The sequence below is a fragment of the Ursus maritimus genome, assembly GCF_017311325.1.
Source record: "Ursus maritimus isolate PB19 chromosome X unlocalized genomic scaffold, ASM1731132v1 scaffold_X1, whole genome shotgun sequence".
Taxonomy (NCBI): domain Eukaryota; kingdom Metazoa; phylum Chordata; class Mammalia; order Carnivora; family Ursidae; genus Ursus; species Ursus maritimus.
Window position 1 is genome coordinate 54,024,356 of NW_024423319.1, and position 12,923 is coordinate 54,037,278.

The 12,923-nt window shown below is 36.8% G+C and overlaps 1 pseudogene; it reads right to left on the reverse strand.

The window, feature by feature from the left end:
* Nucleotides 1-1,949: 1,949 nt before the first annotated feature.
* LOC103671990 lies at nt 1,950-2,535 on the reverse strand (annotated as a pseudogene).
* Nucleotides 2,536-12,923: the final 10,388 nt, after the last annotated feature.

Here is a 12,923-nt window from a genome sequence, read left to right on the forward strand (position 1 = left end):
CATCCTACAAAGAATGAATGGGTTAACAAGGAAATTAAGAAATAAATTAAAAAAAACATGGAAACAAAATGAAAACATGATGGTCCAAAACCTTTGGGATGCAGCAAAAGTAGTCATATGAGGGAAGTATATAGCAATACAGGCCTATCTCAAGAAGCAGGAAAAATCTCAAATACACAGCATATCCTTATAAATAAAGGAGCTAGAAAAAGAACAACAAATAAGTCTAAAGCCAGCAGAAGAAGCAAAATAACAAAGATTAAAGAAGAAATACGTGATATAGAAACAAACAAACAAACAAACAGTAGAACAGATCAATGAAACCAAGAGCTGGTTCTTTGAAATAATTAACAAAACTGATAAACCCCTAGCCAGACTTACCAAAAAAAAAAAAAAAGAGAGAGAGAAAGAGAGAGAGAGACAGAGAGAGAGAAAGGACCCACATAAATAAAATCACCAATGAGAGAGGAGAAATAACAGCACCACAGATATACAATTATAAGAGAATATTATGAAAAATTATATGCCAACAAATCGGACAATCTGAAAGAAATGAATAAGTTTCTAGAGACATATAAACTATCAAAACTGAAAGAGGAAGAAATAAAAAATTTGAACAGACCAATAACCAGCAAAAGAATGGAATTGGTAATCAAAAATCTCCCAACAAACATAAGTCCAGTGCCAGAGAGTTTCCCAGGGTAATTCTACCGAACATTTAATGAAAAGTTAATACTTATTCTCTCAAACTGTTCCAAAAAATAGAAATGGAAGGAAAACATCCATACTCTTTCTATGAGGACAGCATTAACCTGATATCAAAACCAGACAGACTCCACTAAAAAAACAGAATTGCAGGCCAATATCCCTGATGAACACGGATGCAAAAATTTTCAACTAATACTAGCAAATCTAATCCAACAGTACATTAAAAGAATCATTCACCATGATCAAGTGGAATTTATTCCTGGGTTGCAAGGGTGGTTCAACATTTGCAAATCAATCAATGTGATACATCACATTTATAAATGAAAGGATAAAAACCATATGATCCTCTCAATGAATGCAGAAAAAGCATTTGACATTCCTGATAAAAACTCTTGACAAAGTAGGGATAGAGGGAATATACCTCAACATTCATAAAGGACAAAAGGAAAAACCCACAGCTAATATCATCCTTAATGGGGAAATATTGAAAGCTTTTCCTCTTGTCAGGAACAAGACAGGAATGTCCACTATCACCACTTTTTTTAATGAAAATAAGTTTTATTACATCAAGTAATATATACAAAGATGCAAACAATAATCAGTCATTTTCTTCCAGATGTTTGGATCAATTTATAGGTAAGGCAGAACTGAAATCCACATACAGTCTTTGTAGGAAAATGTTGGGTGGTTCTTGTTAGGTTAGGTTGGGTATGTTGCTCTTTCTTCTGCATTTATAACCTGTGTATTTTTTAAACTGATTTCAAAGCTCTTATAGTCATGCAAGCAAATGCTTAAACACAAAAGATGTTTCATTAAATGGAATCCACACCATGTGGCAAATGTATACACTAGAAACAAGACCTACAGAATTGTTGTATTAGCTTATGAAAAGGAACAAAAAACAAAAACAGCCTGGGTTACATAAATGTATTCAAAAGAAATGATGAAAAAGAGACACTGGTATCTTTGTTGTGAAATGGGTATATTTTATGCACATCTTTTAAATTAATGCTTACAACAAAAACAAAAACAAAACTGTGGGTAGTTCCTAACTATTTAAAATGTAAATCTTAATCAACTGCAAAATATTTTTCAATCTCAGAGCCTCATGAGCCATGGGAGAGACACGGAAAGGAGAAACCAAACTGTTACCATTTTGAAAGCAGGAGTTTCATCTGAACATGGGAGATGACCTGTAATTTCTCATCTTGGAAGGAGATGGAAAACCTTCCAAACTAACAGGTAGCTAGGATCTGGCATTCTGTTCCATTTCAACCAACCTTTCTGGAACCAGCCTTTTGGTGTGAATAATGCCTTGTTTTAGTCTCTCCATGGCTCTCATGCTCTGCACATATGTGGATCTAATCTCTTTCCCCAACTCCTCCATGATGGCCAATAGTTTAGCATATTTGCTTTAGGGTACACAGCTGTTCCCAGTTCCCTGGGTATAGCCTGGAGAATGTGGCCTGTAGTCACTCAACAGGTAGCAGTACTGTGAGGATGTCACCAGACTGCTGTAGGGTTGGTGGACACTCCCAGCGGTATTGAGGGAAGGGGAAGGCATGTGCACAGCCACGTTTGGTTTGTAAGACATCTCCCTGATCTGTGGGGTGCCCTGGCAGGGGCTCTGAGAGGCCAGCCTCATGGGGGTGGTGGTGGAGGCATTGGCAAGGCCAGGTGGCAGCAAAGTAGCAAGGCAGACCCACAGCCTAATGCCCGGCTATGTGCCCCACCCCCAACCCCCCCAACCAGCTCCTGCACACTTTTTGTTGTTGACTGCTGGGACCTCAGGAGCAAATATGACTGTCCCTCACCCTGACACCCACTGCAGCATATCACCCATACATCAGGAAGGCTGGCGTGGGGGGAGCCACAAACTTTGAGCAGAGCCATCAAGCAGGCCTTGGTCAGGAGGGCTAACCACTCTTAATTAACAAAGTACTGGAAGTCCTAACTTCAGAAATCAGACAACAAAAAGAAATAAAATGCATCCAAATCTGCAAGAAAGAATCAAACTTTCACTATTTGCAGATGATATGATACTCTATGTAGAAAACCCCAAAAATTCCACTGAAGAATTGCTAGAACTGATACACAAATTCAGCAAAGTTGAAAGATACAAAATCAACATATAGAAATCTGTTGCATTTCTATACACCGATAATGAAGCAGTAAAAAGAGAAATCAAGGAATCGATCCAATTTACAATTGCACCAAAAGCCATAAGAGACCTAGGAATAAACCTAACCAAAGAGGTAAAAAATCTGTACTTTCAAAACTGTAAAACACTAATGAAAGAAATTGAAGATGACACAAAGAAATGGAAAAAACATTCCACGCTTATGGATTGGAAGAACAAATATTATTAAAATGCCTATACTACCCAAAACAATTTACACATTTAATTCAATCCCTTTCAAAATACCATGAGCATTTTTCACAGAGCTGAAAGAAAAAGTCCTAAATTTTGTATGAAAGACAAGAGATCCTGAATAACCAAAGCAACCTTGAAAAAGAAAAGCAAAGCTGGAGGCATCAGAATTCTGGACTGGAAGTTATATTACAAAGCTGTAGTGGTGGGAATGCAAACTGGTGCAGCCACTCAGAAAAACAGTGTGGAGGTTCCTCAAAAGGTTAAAAATAGAACTACCCTGGGGTGCCTGGATGGTTCAGTAGGTTAAGCATCTGACTCTTGATTTTGGCTCAGGTCATGATCTCAGTGTCATGAGATTGAGTCCCAAGCTCAGCATGGAGCCTGCTTAAGATTCTCTCTCCCTCTCCCTCTGCCCCTCCCTCCATTCATGCACATCTGCATGCTCTCTCAGTCTCTCTCTCTAAAGAAAAAAAAAATAGAACTACCCTATGATCCAGCAATTGTACTGCTAGGAATTTACCCCAAAGGATACAAAAATACTAATTTGAAGGGACACAAGCACCTTAATGTTTATAGCATCATTATCAACAATATCCTAATCGTGGGAAGAGTTCAAATGTCCATTGACTGATGAATGGATAAGGAAGACAGATATATATATATAATGGAATATTACTCAGCCATAAAACAGAATGAAATCTTCCATTTGCTGGGCATGGACATAGGAGCTAAAGAGTATTATGCTAAGCAAAATAAGTCACTCAGAGAAAGACAAATACCATATGATTTCATTCATATGTGGAATATCAGAAACAAAACAGATGGAAAAAGAAGAGGTGATCCAGGAAACAGACTCTTACCTAAAGAGAACAAACTAAGGGTTACTGGTGAGGAAGTAGGCATGGGGATGGGTTAAATAGTTGATGAGTATTAAGGAGGGCACTTGTTAGGATGAGCACTTGGGTATTGTATGTAAGTGATGAATCACTGAATTCTACACCTGAAGCTAATATTACACTGTATGTTAAGTAACAAGAGTTTAAACTAGGGATGTACTGTATGGTGATTAACATAATATAATAAAAAATATTATTATTAAAAAAAGAAAAAAATAAGTAAAAATAAATAAATAAAAATTGAAAAAGAAAATTCAGCCTGGGTGGTAGTCATTTGAAGACTTGCTTAGGACAATAGGATCAAATCACAAAATGCCCTGTTGTTCACACCGTTGTTAAAAGATGCAATTCTTTCTCACATGGACCTTTTCTCTGACACAGCAGCTGGCTTATCCCAGATTGAGTGATCAAGGAAAGAGGGGAAAGTCACAGTGCCTTTATGACCTAGTATCTGAAGTCACATACTGTCTTTTCTGCATTATTCTACTCATTAGCAACGAGTCTCTAAGTCTGCATACACTCAGGAAAGGGCAATTAAGTTATACCTCTTAAAGGGAGGGAGACCAAAGAATTTGTGGGCATATTTAAAACCATCTCTCCAGCCAGTTACTCAGGGCACATTAGATAATCTAGCCTTTGAGTGAGGGGGCCTGAAAAGAACTAAAAGCACAGCATTTGAGCACCCAAAATCTTAGGTGACACAAATTTAGGACAGGAAATTAGTTCCCAAATGGGAAATGGAGTTGATAATTGTTTCGTATATTCAACTCTGTTGTAGAGAGCAGGAATAGCAGCAATTTAGTGGACACAGACATGCCCAGGGAGTAGCCCTACATATACTGCATACTGGGAAGTTTAAAACAGTAAAATTGAACGTAGTACTGGAAATCTTAGCAACAGCAATCAGACAACAAAAAGAAATAAAAGATCCAAATTGGCAAAGAAGTCAAACTCTATCTCTTTGTAGGTGACATGATACTTTATGTGGAAAACCCAAAAGACTCCACCCCCAAATTACTAGAACTCATACAGCAATTCAGTAATGTGGCAGGATACAAAATCAATGCACAGAAATCAGTTGTTTTCCTACACAATAACAATGTAACTGTGGAAAGAAAAATTAGGGAATCAATTCAATTTACAATAACACCAAAAACCATAAGCTACCTGGGAATAAACCTAACCAAAGAAGTAAAGGATCTACGCACTAGAAACTAAAGAACACTTATGAAAGAAATTGAAGAAGATACAAAAAGATGGAAAAACTTTCCATGCTCATGGATCGGAAGAATAAACATTGTTAGAATGTCTATGCTGCCCAGAGCAATCTATACTTTCAATGCCATCCCGATCAAAATACCAACAGCATTTTTCAAAGTGCTGAAACAAACAATCCTAAAACTTGTAGGGAACCAGAAAAGACTCCGAATCACCAAGGAAATGTTGAAAAAGAAAAACAAATCTGGGAGCATCACATTGCCTGATTTCGAGCTATAATACAGAGCTGTGATAAAAAAGATAGCATGATAACTGCCATAAAAACGGACAACATAGATCAATGGAACAGAGCAGAGAGCCCAGAGTGGACTCTCAACTCTCTGGTCGACTGATCTTTGACAAAGGAGGAAAAAATGTCCAATGGAAAAAAGACATCTCTTCAATAAATAGTGCTGTGAAAATTGGACAGCTATATACAGAAGAATGAAACTCAACCATTCTCTTACACCATACACAAAGATAAACTCTAAATGGATGAAGACCTTAATGTGAGACAGGAATCCATCAAATCCTAGAGAAAAACATAGGCAGTAACCTCTTTGACGTCGGCCACAGCAAGCTCTTTCAAGACACATCTCCAGAGGGAAGGAAAACAAAAGCAACAATGAATTTTTGGGACTTAATCAAGATAAAAAGCTTCTGCACAGGAAAGGAAACAGTCAACAAAGCTAAGAGGCAACCCACGGAATGGGAGAAGATATTTTCAAATGACACTTCAGATAAAGGGCTGGTATACAAGATCTATAAAGAACTTCTTAAACTCAACACCCAAAAAACAAATAATCAAGTCAAAAAATGGGTAGAGGATATGAACAGACACTTCTCCAAAGAAGACATACAAATGGCTAACAGACGCATGAAAAAATGTTCAAAATCATTAGCCATCAGGGAAATTCAAATCAAAACCACATTGAGATACCACCTTACACCAGTTAGAATGGCAAAAATTGACAAGGCAAGTAACAACAAATGTTGGCGTGGATGTGGAGAAAGGGGAACCCTCTTACACTGTTGGTGGGAATGAAAGTAAGTACAGCCACTTTGGAAAACGGTGTGGAGGTTCCTCAAAAGTTAAAAATACAGCTATCCTATGACCCAGCAATTGCACTACTGGGTATTTACCCCGAAGATACAGATGTAGTGAAAAGAAGGGCCAAATGCACCCCAAAGTTCATAGCAGCAATGTGCACAATAGCCAAACTGTGGAGGAGCTGAGATGCCTTTCAACAGACGAATGGATAAAGAAGTTGTGGTTCATATATACAATGGAATATTACTCAGCCATCGGAAAGGACAAATACCCACCATTTGCATCGACATGGATGGAACTGGAGGGGATTATGCTAACTGAAATAAGTTAAGCAGAGAAAGACAATTATCATATGGTTTCACTTGTATGTAGAACGTAGGGAATAGCATGGAGGACATTAGGAGAAGGAAGGGAAAAATGAAGAGGGGGAAATCAGAGGGGGAGATGAACCTTGAGAGACTATGGACTACGGGATACATACTGAGGGTTTTAGAGGGAAGGGGGTGGGGGTTTGGGTTAGCTGGGTAATGGCTATTAAGGAGGGCACGTATTGCATGGAGCACTGGGTGTTATATGCAAACAATGAATCATGGAACACTCATCAAAAACTAATGATATACTGTATGGTGACTAACATAACATAATAAAATAAAATTTAAAAAAATAAAATGAAACAGTAAAATTGAAGGAAAGTTTTCCTAATATAGTTCTAGGATAGGTCAGTAATGCCTCAGGCACTGACCAAGGAAGAAGCAGCAGGTTGAATGCCTTTACAACTGGTAATGATGGGCTTGGTGGAGCAGGAATTGACAGAGATGACTATTCATAATATGTAGATAAGCATGATGTTGAGATAGATATTGTGAGTCCGTCAGTGAGAAAATACATGGAAAAAACCTTGAGATAACTGGTACGAAGCTCAAAAATGGTAGTGGCTTGTTTCCTGCCCCCTTCCAGCACACACCCTGGTTTACACATAGTAGTGAAGAGTAGTAAATGATAAAGGGAAGAAAGTTACTTCAAATTTCCTGTCTCCCTCATTAACCACTTCTTCCTACCCTGGTTATATATTAGTAGAATATCCAACTTTGTTATCACAGGGATGGCATCCTCAGATCTCCACCACCACAATGGGGGGGGCAGATTCTATCACTACTGTTCAGCTAATGTTCTAATTACTGATGTTATTTTATCAGATAAATGATAGTGGTTGAGGTACTTTGTCAGTCTTCTTTGATCCTCACCCTGTGACTCCAGTTTCAACACCTCTAGGCAAATCAATGCAATTTTAATGAGTGTACACCTAGAAGCTACCAGGGGAAGTTTGTAAGGAACTCTCAGGGGAAGGAGGATATAGAGATAATGAGAATTCACTAGCCTGGTTATATGTATTTAGGGTATGTGATTCATAAAGGTTGGTTCCTCCCTAAAGAGAATCAGAGCTAATTGTTGAGAAATGAAGAAGATATAAACAGTAGTCTAATCTCTGGAATGTACCTCTTCATTAAAATAGTCCCAGAGGTTTCTAGTTTGGAAGAAACCTTAATATCTAGGTCCTCTGTTACACAAACCATCATAGATGATGCCTTATTGAAATAATATTATCTAAATATTTTTCACTGGGTAGAGGTTTCACATGATTCAATTTTAGTTGCTCTGCAGTAGTTCATAGACAGCAACAGTTTTGTTCTATAATCAAAGCAGAAGGCAGAGAAAAACTGGCAGATAATTATGAGTCTGAAAATATTTTATGTAAGCAATACTTTGTATAAGAAAGACTTTAAACAAATGCATTTGTAAATCTTTTGTGGTGATGATCACTGCTAGTGGCACATATTTTTTCATTTAACAAAAAAACAATGCTAGAGTGTTGGTGAGGTAATAGATGAGAAGGGAAATAAATCACACACACACAAACACATCTAAAGCAAATTCAGACTTAAGAAATCTCACTTTAAAATCAATGCTTGGGGTGCCTGGGTGGCTCAGTTGGTTAAGCATCTGACTTTGATCTCAGGGTCCTGGGATAGAGCCGGAGTCTGGCTCTATGCTCAGTTGGGAGTTTGCCTGTCCCTCTCACTCACCCTCTGCCCCTCACCCCACTTGTGCTCACTTTCTCTCTCTCTAATAAGTAAATAAATAAAATCTTTAAAAAATAAAATAAAATTGATGCTCAATTTTTGTCAGAATAATGTTCAGTTTAGCAGTTTCCTTTCTCACTTTTATTTCTCTCCACCCTCGTGTGTCAAGTTCCTAGGTTCTGTCCACTAAACTTTTTATTTTGAATCCTTCTGGTCCCTTCACAGTTGGTTATATATCAAAGGGCACTGTTTTTCCCTAGAAGGTTGGGAAATAGCCTGTCTGTGAACAGTTTTATATTTAACTACATTTCTCCAAGAGCACAGGTTTTGTTTCTCTTTTCTCCTTAATCTTATTCTTCTCTGTGCTTGAATTTGGTTCACTTTTTTATTGTTGAAGAACTATATTTTTTGATACCTTTTACAGTATTTATACAGTCAATGTAACAATATCTTTATTCTATTGATTAAGGTGAAATCTAGAGAAAGGTGTTTCTCAGTCTCCTTCACTTTCTCCTCATCATGACTCCTACAGCACACACATATCTGCTCACTTCAAATAGAAAGACAAATGTAATGCCTTTCCTTCAAGTTATAAAGGTAGCCCTTTGGCTTCTATAATTCTTTTGTTCAGGCTAGTGGAATTCTCATATCTTGGAGTCAGTTTTTTTATAATTTTTGGTTTACTGTCATAGGAAAATATCTCGGCTTCTTCCAATTTACCGTTTTTTCCACGTTAAAGGAAATCCCCTTCTGTCCTATACAATTCAGCCTTGAAATATGTTTGAGAGTTAAACATCTAGACTTACATTTTTTTCTTGGATTATAATTTTATTTTATTTTAATTTTTTGTTATTATTCTGTTCAGTTAGCCAACATATAGTAAGTACATCATTAGTTTTTGATGTAGTGTTCAACGATTCATTAGTTGTGTATAACACACAGTTAGACTTTCTTTTTTTAAAGATTTTACTTATTTATTTATTTATTTATTTATTTATTTATTTATTTATGGAGAGAGCACAAGCAACGGGAGCGGCAGGCAGAGGGAAAAACAGCCCCCCACACACTGAGCAAGGAGCCCGATGCGGAACTCGATCCCAGGACCCTAGGATCATGATCTGAGCTGAAGGTAGATGCTTAACTGACTGGACCACCCAGGCATCCGGAGTGAGCACATTTCTAAGTACAAGATCTAATTGCACTGTCCCTAAGGTCTGGGGAAGTCAATTCAGGCATTTTCTTTCCCATAGGTTCTTTGGCCTTATACGCATTTACTCATGGAGGCAAGAGGAGCTAATGAGACAAGCCAGGACTTGCCACATATACCCGGAGAAGTGGGGTAAAAAGATTTATCTTCCCTGGCCACCACAATAAAAGCAGAGTAAATCCTCTCTTAGATCCCACCTTTTAGATACTTAATACTCCACAAGACTCCCTAAATGGCTCTCGTTCACCGTCCTCACTGACTGCTTACAGTTTGTCACTCTAGCAGCAATGGGTGTAAGTTTGAGGAAGAGCAAAATACTTGAACCATAGTATAAAACACTCATCAAGGTCAATTGCTTAAATAAGGCAGATCTGGGTTCCATCTTTGGTAAAAGCAGGAACTTCGGTTGGGTATAAAGGAGGCAATAGATACAATTGGTTAGAAGTTCGTCAGGAAGACAATTTGCTTTTGTGCTTGAAGTTTTTTGTTCAATCGTTTCTCATCATCTTTTTTTTTTCCCTCTTTGAAATGAAAGTCGAACATCTTAGTTTAGCATACAGGTATTTTCATGATCTAGCCTCATCATACCTGCTTCTATCTCCCAACTTCACTGCTCATCAGTCAATCACTGCACTCTATTCTCGAGTCTTTCCATACCACATTAAATTCCAGAACATGCCATGGTGCATCTGACAATCTTCCCACATGATTCTAATACTGCCCTTATTATCCTTGCACCCTACTACATTACATTCATCTGTTTACATTCTACTCATCTCCTAAATTTTAGTTCACATATCACATTTCCAGAAAGCCCTTGCCTGACCTCTGAGGGTACTGAACAACCCATTCTTTCCTCCTAAACACTCCTGTAATAATTTATTCTAATCTCTTTTTACACACTTTCTACACATATTAGATTGTATTGTCTATTTTTTAAATGTCTGCATTCACATTGGGCTGAGGTCATTTTTGAGAAGGACTGATTTACATCCTTGTGTTAATCCCAAGACTTTACATATAATAAATGTTAATAAATATTGAATGAATACATGAGAATGTGATGTTTAATTGGAAAGACAGAATATTGTGAGATCTTGAATTCTGGCCATATCTAGAGATTTATTAGTAATTGATGAGCTAGTAGATGATAGATTTTAAAACAAATAAAAGTAACAAAACTGCATTTGTTCACTTGCAGTAACTGGATTAAATTGAGCATTTGGTGAGAAATTAATGGCTTGATCTTTACACCAAACTTTGTACATTCAGTTACAGTCCATTTTATTTTTTATAAAACATTTAGAATGCAAGGTCACATAAGCTCTCAATAAAACTATTGTCTAGATGACCATCTCCTCTGATATATTATAACTCTCTTGAGGGTAAACATCATGCAGTTTCTGGCATATAGTAGGTGGTTAATAAATATTGAGTAAATGGGGAGCCTAAAATCAATAATACTTACAACTACCATTTATTGAGTGCTTCCTCTGTGCTTAGAATTGTCTGGGTGCTTTCTGTTTGATAACTACCATTATTTTCCCTGTTTTACAGATAAGGAGGCTGAGAGGCAAAAAGAAATTGCCAAATTTTCTGAAGGTCAGACAGATTGGGGTAAATACCATGCCCTTTGGTTCTAGAGTCTGTCTTTTACTACCACATATGTGGATTTCCTTGCAACTATTCCAGTATACTCTATACCTTCTCCTCCCCCCCCCCTTTTTTTTTACCATGGGTGAACTATCCACAATCCTGTCTGATAATCATTTCCATGTTTCTTTTTAATACACTATCACTTTATACATCACTAAGCAATATACCATTGTTTGGCCAGTATTTTTTAAAAATTTAAGTGGATGAAATTATATTGTATTTTATTTTCTGCCTTGCTTCTTTCAGTAAATATCTCTAAGTTTCATTTATGCTATTGTGTGTAGATGTAGTTCCATCATTTTCAATATTATAAAGCTGTGTAAAATTCCATTAATTGAGTATTCATCAGTTTATTCATCTCTGTTATTGTTGATGGATATTTGTACTATTTCCAATTGGGAGATATTAGGGACAATGATACAGTATGCATCCTTATGCATTTATCTAGATGCATACATGCATAAGTTTGAGGATAAATACCTGGTAGAGAAATTGCTTGATTATGGAGTATGTATATGGTCATGTTTACTAGACATTGCCTAACAATTTTCAAAGTTATTGTGTCAATTTACATTTTTACTAGCAATGCATGAGAATTCCTATGGCTTTTTGTTTTTGCTAACCCTTGATATTGCCCAAATTTTTATTTTTAATTTTGCCAATCTCACAGGCATATAAGTATTATTTCATAGTTTGGAGATGACTTATAAAATTGAGCACCTTTTCATGTGTAAATAATTTTTATTTTGTTTTTTTTCTTCTGTGAAGTGCTTAAACAAGTTGTACGTTTATTTCCAACTGGATTGCCTGCCTTTTTCCTACTGATTTTTCAAAGTTCTTTATATATTCAGTGTATTAGTTCTTTGCTGGTTAAACCTGTAGGCAATTTCATTTTCTACTCTGGCTTGCCTTTTCATTCTCTTTACTATGTCTTTCGATGTTCCTATTCCTTATGTCCCAGTGACAACAACTGTCACTGGGAAACTTCTCCCAAGTTTAACTCTCCTTTGGCTCTGACAACACTATTTCCTTCTCTTCACTTGCAGCCCTGTTGATAGTAACAAATGCCAACTGTTGCTGATCTTTAAATTCCTCACTATCCTTTGTTCATTCTCTCTTTTTTCATGAACCATAATTCTTTTTTTAAAGATTATATTTATCTATTTTAGAGAAAGAGAAAGAGAGAGAGATAGCACAAGTGGAAGGGGCAGACAGAGAGAGAGAGAATCTCAAACAGACTCCACACTGAGGGTGGAGTCCGATGCAGGGCTTGATTCCAGGACCCTGAGATCAGAACCTGAGCCAAAACCAAGAGTGAGAAACTTTAGCCCCTCATGAATCTTAATTCTATCTTTTTTTTTCCTTCAAAAAGCATCATTATTATCAATGTCATGGTTTTATAGACTCAGTATCTGGTATGATTTACCTACATATTTCCCATTTTATTTGCCTAGACTTTCCATCTGGATTCAGTCTCCTATTTGGAATGCATACACTCTTTCCTACTAGTGGCAAATATTTCCAGTTTTTCATCAGAAAAATGTCTTTTTCTCATTCTTGTTATTTTTCTAATAGCTTTATGAGACATAATTTATTTACCTATCATAATGTTCATCTGTTTAAAATGTACAAGTCAGTGGTTTTTAGTATATTTATAGAGTTGTACAGCCATTTGTTTGTAATTAAAAAAAAA